General features: G+C 42.1%; 1 protein-coding gene across 2 annotated transcripts in view; it reads right to left on the bottom strand.

Annotated features, from left to right (window-relative positions):
- Positions 1-16,861, bottom strand: part of LYPD6B (LY6/PLAUR domain containing 6B) — a 55,140-nt gene that overhangs the window by 26,109 nt on the left and 12,170 nt on the right. Inside the window, exon 1 of one of the 2 annotated variants that reach the window (XM_077272995.1) lies at positions 14,327-14,461. The exons of the other annotated variant lie outside the window; for it this stretch is intronic. The gene's annotated coding sequence lies outside the window, so the exon portion shown is untranslated. Of the gene's footprint in view, positions 1-14,326; positions 14,462-16,861 lie in introns of those variants that run through there. 2 annotated transcript variants of the gene reach the window in all.

The following is a 16,861-nucleotide window of genomic DNA, read 5'->3' on the forward strand; positions in this document are numbered from 1 at the left end:
CAACGTTAAGGTTTCGGGTAGGAAGAACTATATTTTTCTTGGTTTCCCAACCATCCTGAATGAGTTTTCCTAATAAGTAATTGAGACTGGATGCCATCTGACACGATTGCCAAAAAGTGGATTTGATTCCATGGAGCCACCGAGGAGTGAAAAGTCAAACGTTGGTTAATTGTAATAATACATGTAGGGGCGTAACGAACGTGGTCGCAGAGGTCATGACCGAGCCCATGTGGTACTGGATATGCGTTCTCGGAAGTCTTGCACCAGGGCCCATCGCACTAATTATGTCACTGAATATTTGCCCAAAGTTGTGCCCAGGTTATGGCCATCAAAAATGGGCCACAGAAAATGTCAAACTCAAGGATCTTGGGTTCATTAGGATAGTTCCAGATGTTGTCACAGGAATCTAGTCATTCTAGAAGAAGTCAACACATCAGGAAGAATGGAACCATTCGGGCTGGGATTTGTCCAAAAATGCAGCTACATTACACCCATCCAAAACAAATTTTAAGCCGGTTTCAGATGGGGCTATTGCAGGTTTAGTTTTGTGCCATAGTTTAAGGACCCAAACAAATAGCTTCCTATGAAACTGTCAATCTGGCTACTTAGACCCATTATCGGGCCGGGACTTGCATCTGTAATATGGGCACATAAATACTGTCCTACTGAAACCAGTTTAAGGCTGGTTCCTGTGAGATGCAAGTCATTTAAAAGAGAAGAGGTTTTCAGAGAAGAAAGAACTTGAGCCTTTGCTTGGTGGGTGTCTAGGTGGCAAGAGCCTCATCCATCACTAAAAAAGAAGAGGCAGAAGGACTCAGTTATTTTCCTTTTCAAAACTTTAGACAGGCTCAAAAGAAAGTTTGAGTCGAGCAGCACTTACATAGGTTGAAAAAAGACCTAGGTCCATCAAGTTCAACCTTTCTCCACCCAAGCGCTTCTGACCATTCCTTTTATACATTTTCGAGGGTCTCGGTGCCTTGACCCTCCATTGATCAAGGCCTGTTACTAAAACATATAAGAAGTTTATAAAATGAACTTTTTAGTTGGACAGGATCATGCCTGGAAAGAAGCGTCTCATTCTACGTTTGGTCAGATTTGGGGTATGATTTTTCTGTAACATGTGGCCACAAACTGTCTATAAAAAGAGTCCATTTGTCCACTGGTGAAGGGGTTAGGCCAAAAGTGACGAGAAGGGCTTCCTTAGACAAGGCATTCCAGAAATAATGCTCAGAGAACATTGGAGTCCACAATATAACATTTATTACATTTCTCCTTGAGAATGAAAAAATCTCTTTGAGGCATTGTAAAAAAACATGGCTCCAAAAATAGTAAATGGGGCCGATTTCCTAAGATGTGGACATAACCTAAGTGTGATGTGTTTTGAAGATATCAGCCATTTTTTTTTCTTTTTTAAATCCTGGCCTTGAAGTACAGGAATTCACCAGGTTTCCAAAAAAAAAAATAAAAAGTTTAAATAAACCCCTGCAATACCTTCTAGAAATTCAGACCCAACAGCCGTTAGATGCAAACATTAGACTTTGTGAAGAGAACGGCACAGCGCAGGAACAGGCCCTCGTTCACGGAGAGCGCACCTGAGAGGGATTAAATGGTGAATTTACATACACGATGAATAATTCATTCTATAAGGAATGTTCCCCGAGAGGTGACCGATCCCTCGCACAATAGGAGACGGATTACGGGCTTAGGAACACACTTGCCGTTCGGCACAAATCGCCTATATTTACAGATGCAGCCCGAGTGAATTTTTGACCCCTTGTATTATTTGTGGTGTACGGATCTGTGCCAGAATTTCATGCTGAATGAAGCAGTCACACTTAACCAAGCCCTCGTGTATTATATTTCTACGCTGATTAATACCTGTGCAAGAATTCCAGCTTTTGTAAGAAAACTAATCCGGAGGCCGTGTGTAGTGGCTATGAACACGTAACACTCACATAAAGCCAGAAGATTCCTTCCCAATATTCTCACCCTCAGGGCTCGTGCACACATGGTTTTCAGTCGGCAAAAAAGCCTCGGAAAACATTACTGCTCGACATATAATGGGGGGGGGGTTAGAGGTAGACTTGAGCAAAATGTTTTGCAAGACCCAGGACCACCGACCAAGTCGAACTTCCTATTACCGCCATTCTGAGCACCGCTTCTGATTAGTAAGCTTCCACTATGTCATGGCGGGAAGCACATCATGACGTGCGCAAGGACCTACTAATTAGGAGAGGTGCACAAGTAGTAGGATGTTCTCAGGACTCTGGTCCGGCAGACACAGGGTACCGACCTGTCCGTTGGTTCAGGATAGTGCAAATTATCTTATTGTACCCCATACACATCGGATAGTTGACCAGACCCACCAAAGTCAGTGGTTTCGAGGGCCTTGAGGACAAGACATCTAACTTTGAAGCTCTGGATAACGCCTATGGGCAAATGAATACAAATTCTAATATTTTTTCTAAAAGGATGAGATTTCCTTTAAAACTGTCATAACATACAATATAGTCATGAATCTATAAAATTATTAAGTGACCACATTTTTCACAGCTCCCTCTGTATACCTGCAGAATATTATACCATAATTACGCCAGACAGACTTTGTTCTAGTGAGAGTTGTTTGATGGGGAATATATTGTCTTGGAGAAACACTGCAGATCTTTGTTTTATCCCCCTCCCTCATTACACGGACAACAGAACACCTAATAAGACTTTTTTCTTACGGATATTTTATACCTTAATAACATGTTGGAATAATCAGAATTAAAATCCGAGGAGTATCGCATACCTTAATTGCACTCTATTGTTACTCTTTGGAAAATTCCAAAAAGAAAAAAGGTTGAGTTCTTGAGAGCCGATGAGCAGGGAAGGACATGCTGATCCTTATCCAAGTAATAACGTTCATGAAGGAGGATAAAGCCAATAACACATAAAAAAAAAACCTAAAAAAAACCTAAAATAAATTAAAAAATAAATAAATCAACTTTATAGGGAAAATTTCCCTCTGGGAGATGAGAACGTCTCATAGAAAATTCTGGACATGGCCATAAAGGATTTCCACTTTTTTTTTTTTTTTTTTGCTGGCAGCTATATTGTTGCAATAGTAAAGTTATGTGTTACTATCTTGCATTTCATCATCAGGTTCACAATCTGTTTGCAAATTAGTCAATAGGAAAATTATTGTTTGCATTCACAAGCAGAAAACATGTTGTCTTCCACCGGAACTTTGTTACAAAGCATCATTGTTTGGGGATTTTCTTTTCTCTAAGATTTTTTTCCTCATTAAATCAATTAAGAAAAAAAAACTACAAAACCAGTACACAGAGCATATACTATATGTACAGTATACAGTGTAGCAGCATTGTTTCCAGGGAATAGTTCTGCATATATGGCACCTGACTGAGCCTGTATAGCTACACAGAGGTCTTCCAGCCTCCTCTCATATGGCTGAGTCGGGTATAAAAGGCAAAAAAAAAAAAAAAATAAAAAAAAAAAAAGAGGCCACACATATCAGATTTATATCGTCAGACTGTACCTACCAATGGAAGAGGGAAAGAAGGATTAGGCTGTTTTATGTTAATATGCCTGATCCTTCTATTCTCAGGAATGATAAGCCACCACCAGAGGAGAAGAGTAGCAGCTTTAGGACCCTATACATACACGTTTAAAAATGGTGAAAGTCATCCAAAATTATCATATAATGCGCATGGCAGTACTGACTCTTCTCCAAAAGATGATTGGACGACACCTCACCATTTTTGCTTTCAGGCAAGATAATTCTGACTGTGGCTTACTTAGAAAGCACTGGAGCTCTTGGTTGAGTTGAGAGTTCCCATAGATGGGAAAGTTGAAAGAGACAGCCGTTTTCAGCTGATAGTTAGCCAACGTGAATGATCAGCTTAACTCCTCACTCCCCATTCGGAAACATATGCATGCTCAACCGAGAGGAGTGTGCATGTGTATCTCTACCGGATCCCCTATACACAGGTACAGCTGCTGGGTAGAAAGATCTCGTGTTTTCGCCATCATCCCACCAACGTGCCAGATCTTTCTCTCCATCCACGGTATCTGTATGGGGAGGAGTCACGAGACCCCAATACCCATCAGATGGTCGGATGATCCCATCGAAAGCTAGAAAGTTTAGCAGACTTATCTAATGAGCATGGGAGTCTTTACTCACCACTAGGGATGAGCGGACCCATAGAAGTTCAGGTTCTGGTGCCTGAACTTTGTTCCAAAATTTGGTTTGGGTACCAGAACTGTACCCGAACGTGAACCAGTACCCTATTGAAAACAATGGGGATCTTAACTTTTGAGCCGCAAAATTCTCTCCCCCCAATGGACTTCCCTTGGAACTCCGAACATCGTACTGGACTTCCGGGAGAAATCCATGTTCGCTGTTTAGCACAGGACACTAACTGCCTGGAAGGAATGCCAAACTTTTAAGTTCTGGTTCGCTCATCTCTACTCACCACTTCTCAAACACAACACATGCACACTCAGCCAAAATGAGTGTGCATGTGTTTTGGGGAAGAATGTTTGGCAGACAGCTTTCTAAAAAGTGTACGGCCATGTGCAGCCTGTGTAAGACTGCCATATGGATGCTTGCCCCAAGCTAAATGCCCCCTTGTCCTATAATAAGCAGCTACCAGGATTTTCATGTATCTGCCTCCAAGGACAGAAGCTTTTGGACTTCTTTATAAGAAATGGGAGGGAAATCTATGAATTTTGTACATTCCCAGGGTACAATGTAAGAATTTCTAGACCCCCAGTAATTGACTCTTACCCTCTAAAGAAAGGTCGAAAACCGTCTAGAATAACAAGGCGTGTCCATCATCTCCGGCAGGACAAAAGAAAGGGGATTTTATTACCAGAAATCAGACCACAAAAGGACACCAACAAAAAGGTATTGAAGGAGGCACGTAGCTGCGGAGCACTTTCCCATTATATAGGGCGATTTTCATTTCTTTCAGAAAAGCGGGCAAAAGCTAAAAGCCTGAGACCTCATCCACACAGTGTCACCGACCGGCAAGTCTGTACACATCCCAATGAATCGCTTCCTTCCAGATGAAATGGGTCAGGCCCTCGAGATGAGGACCCTCCAGAGTGATCGATCTCCTCTGCTCCATCATCCCATAGTGTAAGAAATTCACCGATTATGTGCGCACGGCGTCTGAATGACCGCGCAGCCCCTGAATTGTCCCAGACGAAGACGCTTCAGGAAAACGTTGGCAATCATTTTCATGAATCAGTTTCACCAGTGGCTTTGCCTGAAAAAGACGTCAGGTGCACATATTCCTACAAAACTAAGGCAGAAAGTAAGGTAAAACCTGCTAAAGACTGCCAAGGGTCCTGTTTTTCAGGAGGATTTTGGAAAGTTTCCACACCAAGACCTCACTGTGAACAAACCCATACATGGGTGAAACTGAATACTGTTCTCATCTTTTTTTTTTTTTTTTTAAGAATCTTTTTTTTCCTTCGAGTATCCACCACAAAATCGTTCTCAGAAATGGCTTCAAAACAGCTGGCAAAATTATCCCCAATCACTTCTATGGCACATCCATTTTGCTGCTTTTATGAGATTTGGTTTAGAATTTCTGTTTTTCATTTTCTCCTTGAAAATGTTCAAAGAATTGACTTTAAAAAAAAAAATAAAACAGAAAATAAATGTTTGTTTTGTTTTTAAAATGTCTCTTTGTAGAAGTTGCTCCAAACTAGACATTGTCAAATCAAAAGGCTGCAAGATAAGAATATTTTTTTTGAAAAAAAAAAAAAAACCTCTGCAAAAAATGTTTCTGCCTGATTAACTCATGTATCAACATCTAAAAAAAACCTCTGTGTGAACATAGCCTTACGCCTGCCCCAATAAGCCTGGAATGAAAGGGACAAAGCCAATGTAAATCATGGATAACTGATGAGAAATTCAACCCCCATTATTGAGAATTGTGATACTCAATGAGTAGCCTTCAAATACACAGTGAGGCCGCCTTCACATGTCCGTATAATACCAGTACTGGAAAACCTGGTACCGGTGTCAATAGTGTTTAGGACCACTGTGCCAACCGTGAGCACATGACACACACAGTAGAACGTCTATACGAGGCTATCTGACACAATTTTGCAAGAACAATCCCACCATCCAATCCAGAAACGAGGTGGTGCTTTTGCTAATCCAACCCATTAGTAGATAGTTTGGAGCGTTCTGGGGTCATTTATGGACCGTCCCAGAAGGAAGAGTTAAAATGGTCCAAGATTGGGTATTTAGCAGTGGCGGTGTATGGATAGCCTCGAGCATAATTAACCCCATTTTTGTCATTATCCAAGACACAACAAAAACCCTCCTTCTGAAAGTACCCCAATCAGCACGGTGGCTCAGTGGGTATCCCATCACCAAGGTCCCACCAAGGACAAAATCTGCTAAGAGTTTGTATCTGCTCCGTGTTTGCGTGGGTTTCTTCCCACACTCCAAAGACAAATGGAGAGAGAATGTAGATTGTGAGCCCCAATGGGGACAGCGATGATGATGTCTGCAAAGAGCTGCAGAATATGATGACACTATTTAAGTGAACATAATAAAGAAATCATTCTTTGTAAATATCTGCACTATTACCTTTCTTTTCCATAGAAAAAGAGGAAAACTAGAATTAATGCAAAGTCAATCAATCCTCCCCCCAACGACCAAAAAAATGTTACTAATTAGTCATCATTAAACCCATAGTTGAGAACAGAAAACAATAGCTTCTACACAAGGCGTAGATCACCGGTAATCATGCAACATTGTCATTTTTTTGATTCCAGATTCAGAGACCAGATGCTTTGTGACAAGTGGGCCTCATTAAATCAGCGCGCCGTACTTGTCACAGATACATTAATCATCAGTCACTGTACAGTCGGCAGCTGGGGGAGATCGTGGCGGGGGCAGGGTGCGACATGACGGCTACATAATGACTTGAACATTTGTGCAGGACTCATCACTAAAGTTATTAATCAGATTTTCAAAGCAAAAAATTGGGTGAGCACGATTACAACAGTCCTCTGGAAACAACCAAGAAATCCTGCGCCTTCAAAATGGCTGAAAAATGTTTTTCTTTTTTCAAACCAATTTCTTTCTATTTAACCTGTTCCTGCCTCCAATCTACTTCAAGGACCCCTAGTGTTACAGCATCCGTTGCATGTTGGGCAACCCACACATTTCCTAGTGTAATGGACAGGAGAGCAAAAGATTGTAAGGGAATTAAACATTTTATTGGTCAAAACGTAATTAATAAAAACAAAAAAAAATCAATCAGAAATGTTATGACCTGTTTAAATAATTAGACTGGTTTTGCATTACAAAAAAAAATATTTACGGTAAGTATAAACTTTAGAATAAAAACAAACAAACGTTGGATATTTGGTGCAGATCTTACATGCGGAGCTCAATACTGAAATCTGCAGCGTTTCTGTATGCAAAATCTGCATTTATTCAGGCATTTTTTGCTGCGGGAAAGCACAAAAAAAAGAAATGTAACAAAACAATGCCAGGTCAGCGGTTTAACCTGCAAATTAAGGGGCCCCACTGAAATAAATGGGTAAAATCTGCACCAAAATGATGCTTTTCCGCAACAGAAAATGACATGCTGTGATTTAAAAAAAAAAACGCAACGAAAGTCAATTTCCACACGGCTTCCACACCATATACAAGGAAGCATGCAGAAAATCAGCAGTGTGTAAGCCCAGCCTACGAATGTCTCACATTACAATGGGCCTTGGTCTTGAAAGGACAAAACTCCAGAATATCAAGGGCATCACGGTTTATTTTTCATACGCCGCAGCATTTCCACATAAAACAAACCTGGATGAAATTGTGCGGCAAATGCCCGATTTGTGCTGCTTGTGGTATGATTAACCATTTGCTTTTTGATACACTATTATCCACTAATTACATGTCCCCCATCTTGTCTCACTTGCCAACCTCAGAACCAAATGAGGTTTTATCTCAAAGTGTATAAGAAAGAGTTACACCATGAAGGTGAAATTGGTTGATTTACTAATTAAGCAGCAAATGTGAAAAACGGATATCCTAGATATATCATGAGTATGAAAAGGACAGAATGTATATCTAGTGATGAGCGAACGTGCTTGGATAAGGTGTTAATAAATCCGTGAATTCCGTGGAGCTGGATTCCGCTCTTCTTGACTATTCGTATTAGAATAAATTCTTTAACGCTTATTTACCGAAATGAAAATGCATCAGAGGACGAGCAGCAAACATAAAAAGGAAGAAATGAGGACCAGCGCCGAATATCCATCTACTGCATAAAAATGGTCACAGACCGGCGTCAGCACTAAGGACACGACTTTATTATGCCTGAAAAACAGAGTAAAGAGAACGCAGCGGCGATAGGGATAAGACTACAGCGATCACATGATCGAGTCTGGCCGCTAATAACCAACCAAACAGATTTTTCCAACTTCGGCCTCTACAGAAAAAAAATGTGGTATTACATGGGTTCATTCAAAACAATGTAATACGTTGCTGGGCGAGTCCTCCACAACTACATTTACTCCTGGAACATTGTTCTCCTAATGTTGCACCCCCACTACAAAAAAAAATAATTATATTTTGCCAACTTCTACAATACCATCCAATTGTAAAAATTAACCCAAGTTCATAAACTATTAAGTGAAATCTGAGAGTGAGAAAAGTGAGAAATCAGAAAGTCTGATAATCCTGTACTTGTATGGATAGAACTGGATGGCACAGGTAACCGCTTTGCTATGGATGACTTTCTGATTGCCCTGAAGAAGGCGGAGAAAAACAAACATCTTCAAGACAGAGAGCAAACACAGCGCCTGAGACTGGAAGGGAGAGTTAAGAAGTGTTCACTGTGCATGTCGCTGCCCCGCTGAGCATAGTTTACTTTCCACTACTCTTTTTGCATTCTAAGGGTATGTTTCCACCGTCAGGAAACGCTGCTTGTTTGACGCTGCGCAGAGCTGCAGCGTCAAACAAGCAGCGTCCAGATGTTCCAGCATAGTGGAGGGGATTTTTGGAAATCCCGTGTCCACTATGCGTGGAAACCCGCATCCGTCTTCCCTGCGACTCCGGACATGCTGCGCGTCTTTTCAGATCGCAGCATGTCCGTACACCTTGCGGGGACGCTGCGTCCCCGCAAGGCATATTACAGGGCCCTATGGGAGAGAGCGATCATCCCGGATGTGAAGAGTTAACACATCCGGCATGATCGCGTCCCAGAAAGGGGGCGGGGCTTAGCGCCGAGCGGCAATACCGCCGGCCATCCTGAACGTGGAGACATAGCCGAAGGGTATGTGTCCACGTTCAGGATTGCATCAGGATTTGGTCAGGATTTTACATCAGTATTTGTAAGCCAAAACCAGGAGTGGAACAAGTAGAGGAAAAGTATAACAGAAACATATGCTCCACTTCTGCATTTATCACCCACTCCTGGTTTTGGCTTACAAATCCTGATGCAATCCTGAACGTGGACACATACCCTTACACTTGATACAAAACGATTTTCATTTTTGAAAATTTCTTAAAGGGATTGTCTAGCTTGAAATTAGGAATTTATAGTAGGTTGCTATGAGCAAAGTCATGCAATTAATCCCCCCTGCCTGCAGGCGAGGTCTTTGGCTGTACTTGGAGGTTGCATCATGGGACCCTACACTCCTACTTCTAGAAGTGTCCAAATCTGAAGATATCCGGTGTCAGTCTTTGGAGTATGCTTCCTGTATCAACACGTGACCAGTGCTGTGTGTGAAGGTGGAAGATGACTGATCATATCAGTAGATAAGCTAGTCACCTCCTTAAAGCAAAGACGGAGAAGGGGGCTGGCTTAGCTATTAAATTGAACAGTCAGCCCCCTTCACGCACTGCATTGATTATGAGCCAACGCGAGAAACTCGCTCCTGTGTCAAACACAAACCGGAACTGAAGTTGCTGAATTCAAATTAAGGCCGGCGTCACACTCAGCGTAAGACAATACGGTCCGTTTTTTACGGCCGTAATATGGAGAAATGTTCCCAAAATAGTGGTCCGTATGTCATCCGTAGGCAGGGTGTGTCAGCGTATTTTGCGCATGGCATCCTCCGTATGTAATCCGTATGGCATCCGTACTGCGATATTTTCTCGCAGGCTTGCAAAACCGACATCAAATGTTCGTTAAAACATTATATACACCTGTCCAACTTCTTGTTAACACTTAATTTCTAATCAGCCAATCACATGGCGGCAACTCAGTGCATTTAGGCATGTAGACATGGTCAAGACAATCTCCTGCAGTTCAAACCGAGCATCAGTATGGGGAAGAAAGGTGCCTTTGAACGTGGCATGGTTGTTGGTGCCAGAAGGGCTGGTCTGAGTATTTCAGAAACTGCTGATCTACTGGGATTTTCACGCACAACCATCTCTAGGGTTTACAGAGAATGGTCCGAAAAAGAAAAAAAATCCAGTGAGCGGCAGTTCTGTGGGCGGAAATGCCTTGTTGATGCCAGAGGTAAGAGGAGAATGGGCAGACTGGTTCGAGCTGATAGAAAGGCAACAGTGACTCAAATCGCCACCCGTTACAACCAAGGTAGGCCTAAGAGCATCTCTGAACGCACAGTGCGTCGAACTTTGAGGCAGATGGGCTACAGCAGCAGAAGACCACACCGGGTACCACTCCTTTCAGCTAAGAACAGGAAACTGAGGCTACAATTTGTACAAGCTCATCGAAATTGGACAGTAGAAGATTGGAAAAACGTTGCTTGGTCTGATGAGTCTCGATTTCTGCTGCGACATTCGGATGGTAGGGTCAGAATTTGGCGTAAACAACATGAAAGCATGGATCCATCCTGCCTTGTATGGAGCATCTTTGGGATGTGCAGCCGACAAATCTGCGGCAACTGTGTGATGCCATCATGTCAATATGGACCAAAATCTCTGAGGAATGCTTCCAGCACCTTGTTGAATCTACGCCACGAAGAATTGAGGCAGTTCTGAAGGCAAAAGGGGGTCCAACCCGTTACTAGCATGGTGTACCTAATAAAGTGGCCGGTATATATATATATATATTTTTGAGACACATACATATATGTTCTGTATTTATATTTAATTCAGCGCGATATATGTGAAAAGCCGGTAAGTCAATTGCCGGCTTCTCATTTCTCCTTCACAAACCCGACATGATATGAGACATGGTTTACATACAGTAAACCATCTCATATTCCCCTTTTTTTGCATATTCCACACTACTGTTAGTAGTGTGTATGTGCAAAATTTGGGTGCTGTAGCTGCTAAAATAAAGGGTTAAATCGCGGAAAAAATTGGCGTGGGCTCCCGCGCAATTTTCTCCGCCAGAGTGGTAAAGCCAGTGACTGAGGGCAGATATTAATAGCCTAGAGAGGGTCCATGGTTATTGGCCCCCCCCTGGCTACAAACATCTGCCCCCAGCCACCCCAGAAAAGGCACATCTGGAAGATGCGCCTATTCTGGCACTTGGCCACTCTCTTCCCACTCCCGTGTAGCGGTGGGATATGGGGTAATGAAGGGTTAATGTCACCTTGCTATTGTAAGGTGACATTAAGCCAGATTAATAATGGAGTGGCGTCAATTATGTCACCTATCCATTATTAATCCAATTGTATGAAAGGGTTAAAAAACACACACACATTATTAAAAAGTATTTTAATGAAATAAACAAACAGGTTGTTTTAGTATTTTATTGCTCTCTCAATCCATCCGGAAGACCCTCGCTTGGCAAAATAATAAACCAACAATATACATACCTTCGGATGAACTGTCAGGTCCCATGAAGTAAATCCATCTGAAGGGGTTAAATCATTTTACAGCCAGGAGCTGCGCTAAAGCACTCGCTCCTGCCTGTAAACCCCGGGTGCTGAAAGGAAAGCTGGGTGATCTGTACTTACATTGAGTCGCGGTGAGGCGCCCTCTGGTGGATGAACTCATATGAACTTGAGCGTGGGAACTTTTCCAAGGCTGCAGTTCATGAGAACATCCAGCAGAGGGCGCCTCACCGTGACTCAATGTAAGTACAGATCACCCAGCTTTCCTTTCAGCACCCGGGGTTTTTACAGCCACGAGCAGTGCTTTAGCGCAGCTCCTGGCTGTAAAATGATTTAACCCCTTCAGATGGATTACTTCGTGGGACCTGACAGTTCATCAGAAGGTATGTATATTGTTGGTTTATTATTTTGCCAAGCGAGGGTCTTCCGGATGGATTGAGAGAGCAATAAAATACTAAAACAACCTGTTTGTTTATTTCATTAAAATACTTTTTAATAACGTGTGTGTTTTTTAACCCTTTCATACAATTGGATTAATAATGGATAGGTGACATAATTGACGCCTCTCCATTATTAATCTGGCTTAATGTCACCTTACAATAGCAAGGTGACATTAACCCTTCATTACCCCATATCCCACCGCTACACGGGAGTGGGAAGAGAGTGGCCAAGTGCCAGAATAGGCGCATCTTCCAGATGTGCCTTTTCTGGGGTGGCTGGGGGCAGATGTTTGTAGCCAGGGGGGGCCAATAACCATGGACCCTCTCCTGGCTATTAATATCTGCCCTCAGTCACTGGCTTTACCACTCTGGCGGAGAAAATTGCGCGGGAGCCCACGCCAATTTTTTCCGCCATATAACCCTTTATTTTAGCAGCTACATGCCCAAATTTTGCACATACACACTACTAATATTAGTAGTGTGGAATATGCAAAAAAAAGGGGATATGAGATGGTTTACTGTATGTAAACCATGTCTCATATCCTGTCGGGTTGGGGAAGGAGAAATGAAAAGCCGGCAATTGAATTACCGGCTTTTTACTAACACCGCTGCGTATTTCTCGCAAGTCACACTGCTGGTCCGTGTGGAATCCGTATTTTTCTCGCCCCCATAGACTTTCATTGGCGTATTTTTTGTGCAATACGCTGACAAACGCAACATGCTGCGATTTTATACGGCCGTAGAAAGGCGTATATTACGGATGCGTTATATACGGCTGATAGGACCTGACCCATTGGGAATAATTGGGCCGTTTGTTAGGCGTTTTACGGACGTATTTTATGCGCTCTTACGTCTGTAAAACTCGCTAGTGTGACGGCAGCCTAAGGCATTTTTGTAGGACAAACCCCTTTAATTCCCAAATTTTTATTTTTTTTTATTTACAGCCAGTGCCACAACGTCACGGGGCGGGATGCGCACGAGGTACGAGCCCTTTAAATCAGACGAGCACAAGCTGTGGTTTTCACAGATAGTATTTGCATCCATGTTATTCTATGGGGCTGTGCACATGTCCAATTTGCCTCCGAAATTTGGATGGCACTCACACATTCAAGTCTATGGGTCAGTGCAAAAAAATAAAAAATCGGACCGCATTCGGATGAGTGTGGTCTGATTTTTAGAGACTTACATAATAGAGAAGGTAAAAAAAAACAACAACTTTTTTTCCCTCTCCAACTCAGACTGACGCAGAAGGCGCACGTCATCCTAGGGGCAGACATAATCATGGGAGCAATAGTGGCAAGAACACACCATCTACGGATTTGCGAGAGTACTGGAATAATAAGAATCTCAGTTGGCGGCTCTGTATGCCGAAAATTTATCAGCGGGAGAGGTTGTACCGATTTCAATTTTTGCTACACTAGATTAAATTATGTATAGCACCCTACATATTAATGCTGGCCCTGACCAAGCAAAAAGAAAAAAAAAGTGACCTAAACGATCATGAACATGAATTAACATAGATCACGTAGCACCGCCGGGGTCATTTCTCAGCTATGATAATGTCAACATTATCCCTATGAACCGCGGAGACCTCAATAAATGCATGGGAAAAGTGGATCTACGAGGCTCGGTTTAATAGTTACAGTTTGTTTGTTTTTTTCCACAGAAAGGCTAATTACAGGCCCCGCAAAGCTCATAGAAAAATGTACAAAAAGCGGCTTCTTCTTATTCCAGTCACTCCCGACATCAGGGCAGAAATGAGCATACATAATGCATCCACAATGAACGTAATCACAAGTGTGACAGTGAATGTGCGCTGATTGTAATGGCTGCCTAATCTCACACTAGCTTTTGACATCAGGCGTGTCTAGATTGTTCGTGTCTGCAATGGTAAATCCTCCAGTCACTAAATGGCCTTCATGAGTACAGTAAGCGGGAAAATGCTCCGCCGTAAATACGATAATTGGCCGAGTCTGACACAAGCAACCAATTAGAGCATAATCCGGCCGTCTAACATGGCGGAGTGGTGGAAGTAAACCTGTCAACTAGTAGCGGGGTTATCTAAGGTATCATAAAAATACAATAGAAAATTTTACCTCATCAGTTTTTATCGGAATGTAAGACTTGGTTCACACAAAGTATTAAGGTGGAAAAATCCAAGCAAATTCTCATTTTTAACCAAGTTTTTTTCTTCTTCTCTTTGGGCTACGTGCACATGACATCTTTCTCGTGGATTCTGCCTAGAATAGAAGCACCAGAAAAAGCCCCTCACAAAATCAGCATAATGCACATGTGCACACATTGAGTATTTGGTCAATTTTTTACCTCAGTATTTGTATGCTAAAACCAAGAGTGGGACAATCGGGGGAAAAGTATAATAGAAACAGGTCGCCAATTCTGAATTTTTCACCCATTTCTGTTTCTGGTTTACAAATACTGAAGTAAAAAAATCTCACCATACTCTGTAAAATCATCCTCAAAAACTCCACGTTTCTGCCAGAAAAAAAAAAATTTGCAAAATGACTCAGACCTCAATTCGTCATGCACGTTTTTTGTTGTTTTTTTTCCTAAAGTCACCTTTCTTCTTTGTCATCTGCTGTTGTTTTGCGGCTACTTCTTCAAAATGACTCATTTGATTTATAAATTTTGCACAAAACCCACAAAAATCATCTTTAATTTGGTCTTTAATCATTTTGATGACTTTTTAGTGCAAAAGTTGCACACATTTTGTAAAATTGTGAAAAGAAATTATAGCATACAAGAGGGGGTGAGATGGAGTACATTTAGACAGAAAACTTTCAGAATTTCACAAACTATGACTTAGGCAAAAATATCTGGAAACTCTAAACCCGGCCTATAGTGGTGAACTAAAGAAAAAAACAAAACAAACAAAAAAAAACACAACAGTAGAAACATAACTGACTTTAAGGCCGGCGTCACACTGGCGAGTTTTACGGACGTATGAGCGCAGAAAATACACCCGTAAAATACGCATAACACACGTCCCAATGATTCCCTATGTCCCAGCTCCTATCAGCCGTATTTTACTGATCCGTATTATACGGTCTTGTACGGCCGTACAAAATCACAGCATGCTGCGTTTGTCACCGTACTGCGCAAAAAAAAAAATCACCCATGAAAGTCTATGGGGGCGAGAAAAATACGGATTACACACGGACCAGCAGTGTGACCTGCGAGAAATACGCACCGGTATTATAGAGAAAAGCCGGTAATTCAATTGCCGGCTTTTCACTTCTCCTTCCCAAACCCGACATGATATGAGACATGGTTTACATACAGTAAACCATCTCATATCCCCATTTTTTTTGCATATTCCACACTACTAATGTTAGTAGTGTGTATGTGCAAAATTTTGGCACTGTAGCTGCTAAAATAAAGGGTTAAATGGCGGAAAAAATTGGCGTGGGCTCCCGCGCAATTTTCTCCGCCAGAGTGGTAAAGCCAGTGACTGAGGGCAGATATTAATAGCCTAGAGAGGGTCCATGGTTATTGGCCCCCCCTGGCTAAAAACATCTGCCCCCAGCCACCCCAGAAAAGGCACATCTGGAAGATGCGCCTATTCTGGCACTTGGCCTCTCTCTTCCCACTCCCGTGTAGTGGTGGGATATGGGGTAATGAAGGGTTAATGTCACCTTGCTATTGTAAGGTGACATTAAGCCAGGTTAATAATGGAGAGGCGTCAATTATGACACCTATCCATTATTAATACAATAGTATGAAATGGTTAATAAAACACACACACATAATTACAAAGTATTTTAATGAAATAAAGACACATGTTGTTGTAATATTTTATTAGACTCTTAATCCACCTGAAGACCATTGTCCTGATACAAAGTTAAAAAAAAAACAACAATATTCCATACCTTCCGTCGTTATGTCCCACGATGTAAATCCATCTGAAGGGGTTAAATCATTTTACAGCCAGGAGCTGTGCTAAAGCACTCGCTCCTGCCTGTAAAGCTCCGGGTACTGAATGGAAAGCAGGGTGATCTGTAGTTACCTTGAGTTGCGGTGATGCGCCCTCTGCTGGATGTCCTCATGAACTGGAGCCTTGGAAAAGTTCCCACGCTCGAGTTCATATGAGGACATCCAGCAGAGGGCGCATCACCGCGACTCAAGATAACTACAGATCAAACTGCTTTCCATTCAGTACCCGGGGGTTTACAGGCACGAGCGAGTGCATTAGCACAGCTCCTGGCTGTAAAATGATTTAACCCCTTCAGATGGATTTACATTGTGGGACATAACGACGGAAGGTATGGAATATTGTTGTTTGTTTTTTTAACTTTGTTTCAGGATGATGGTCTTCAGGTGGATGAAGAGTCTAATAAAATATTACAACAACGTGTCTATTTCAATAAAGGACTTTGTAATAATGTGTGTGTGTTTTCTTAACCATTTCGTACTATTGGATTAATAATGGATAGGTGTCATAATTATTAATTATGGCTTAATGTCACCTTACAATAGCAAGGTGACATTAACCCTTCATTACCCCATATCCCACCGCTACACGGGAGTGGGAAGAGAGTGGCCAAGTGCCAGAATAGGCGCATCTTCCAGATGTGCCTTTTCTGGGGTGGCTGGGGGCAGATGTTTGTAGCCAG

This window comes from Ranitomeya variabilis, chromosome 7 (genome assembly GCF_051348905.1).
Source record: "Ranitomeya variabilis isolate aRanVar5 chromosome 7, aRanVar5.hap1, whole genome shotgun sequence".
NCBI lineage: Eukaryota > Metazoa > Chordata > Amphibia > Anura > Dendrobatidae > Ranitomeya > Ranitomeya variabilis.